The following is a 2075-nucleotide window of genomic DNA, read 5'->3' as shown; positions in this document are numbered from 1 at the left end:
CCAGATGGTGTCAGAAGCCATGATGATAGCCCTGAAAGTGAATGAGAGAAAAGCATTCTACCCCAAACAGAGGGGCCTCCATACAGCCTGGATATTCTAGGCCTTGCTGTCATCCCAGTAAGCCCCAGACAGATCTGGCAGTAGTTTAAGGTGAAGTCTAGTTACTTTCACAGGGTTCTCAGGAAATAGGCTGAAAAGAATAGATGAACCTTGTGGATTCCTTGAGAAGTACCCACAAGAAAACCTTGTTTTCTTGGCAGAGGCCGACATCAATAAGGCCAAGTTGGCATCCCCTTGTGAACAGGCACACAGCATCTTATCCTCTTTCCTCCATGTCACTGGTTCATCTGCCCACATTTCTGCTGCCCCAGAACAAAGCCATCATGCCTCGGGGTCCGAAGAGCAAGCTTCGAGCCTGTGAGAAACGTCACCAGGCCGGAGAAGAGTCACAGAATCTGGTAGGTGCTCAGCCCACTGCTTAGTTCTGCTCCTCTTCCTCCCTTCATTCCAAGGGCATTCCCTCAGAGCTCACCTGCTGGATAATTTGCAATCCCCAGGGTCCTCAGAGAGCAACATTCACCATCACTACTGCTGCAGCTGTTTCATTCATGAGATTGAACAAAGGTGCCAATGAAGCAGAGGAAAGACCAAGATCCTCCCAGAGCCCAACAGACACTCAGCCCTTCCATAGAAGCCCTCTAGGGGAAAAGGTGTTTATATTGGTATACCACTTGCTCCACAAATATCAAATGAAAGTCCATTAGCAAGGCAGATATGCTGAGGAATGTAATTCAGATCTGCAGGAATCACTTCCATGAGATCCTTGGGAAAGCCTCTGATCACCTGGAGCTGGTCTTTGGCCTTGACATGAGGGAAGTGGATCCCAATAGGCACATCTATGTCCTGGTCAACAAACTGGAACCAACCTATGATGGGAGATTGAGTGTTGATAGTAGTGTGCCTGAGACCGGTCTGCTGATGACTGTCCTGGGCGTGATCTTCACAAAGGGCAATTGTGCCACTGAGGAGCAAGCCTGAGAAGTGCTGACTATGATGGGGTTATATTCTGGGCAGAAGCCCTTCATCTATGGGGAGCCCAGGAAGCTCATAACGAGAGTTTTGGTGAAAGAAAATTACCTGCAGTACCAGCAGGTGCCTAACAGTGATGCTCCATGCTATGAATTCCTGTGGGGCCCCAGAGCCCATGCTGAAACCAGCAAGATGAAAGTTCTTGAGTTTTTGGCCAAGGTCCATAATACCGTCCCCACGGCCTTCCCGCTCTATTATGAAGAGGCTTTGAGAGATGAGGAAGAGCAAGCCTGAGCCTGAGCCGCAGCCAGGGCTCATACCGCTGCCATGGCTAGTGCATGTTCCAAGGCCATGGCCAGCAGCTCCTCCCACCCCTAGTAGAGTCTGAGGCAGATTCTTCATTTTTATTTTTTCAATCTATGTTCTCATTAGTGGAAGGTTGGGGGGGGGGTAGATATAACAGAATGTATAACGTGCTTATGTTCTTATTCCATGCGTTAACTTAGATAAATTTTTTATTAGTTCTCCTTGTGACAGAAAGTTTATTAGCTTCAAAAATTCAAGTTTATGATGACATTTTCAAATTTGTGCTGTATATGAGATTTAACAGTAGGAGATTGTTATTTTGTAAACCAAATTGGGAAATTCCTCATCTTATTTACTGATTTAGAACATGATAACATGTCAGTGGATTAGGCATTTCTTTGGAAATGTAAAAAGAATTCAGCAGTAAAATACTTAGGGTCAAGAAATAGAGAAAAAAGTAAAAGATGGCCAAATATTGCATTTTCTATTCACTTTTAGTTTGTTTCAAATTAAATGATATATGTTTGTATAGATAGATATACAGATAATGAAAGAATGTAGAATTAATTACATCATAATAAATTAAACCTCTTGCACACTGTCTCATTTATTTCTCAAACATTCCTTGAGCATTTGTTCTGTGGGAGGCCTCGTACTAGTACTGGAGTATCAGGATAAATAAGACCCACTGCACCTAGAGAATTTTAGTGTCGAAGTAGCTGTCAAGTAGGGAAGAGGAT

General features: G+C 44.1%; 1 pseudogene; it reads left to right on the top strand.

Moving 5' to 3' along the window:
* The first annotated feature begins 383 nt into the window (after positions 1 to 383).
* LOC145713820 (melanoma-associated antigen B10-like) lies at positions 384 to 1407 on the top strand (annotated as a pseudogene).
* Positions 1408 to 2075: the final 668 nt, after the last annotated feature.

This window comes from Panthera onca, chromosome X (genome assembly GCF_046562875.1).
Source record: "Panthera onca isolate mPanOnc1 chromosome X, mPanOnc1 haplotype 2, whole genome shotgun sequence".
Classification (NCBI taxonomy): domain Eukaryota; kingdom Metazoa; phylum Chordata; class Mammalia; order Carnivora; family Felidae; genus Panthera; species Panthera onca.
This window is presented reverse-complemented; position numbering and strand designations above follow the sequence as displayed.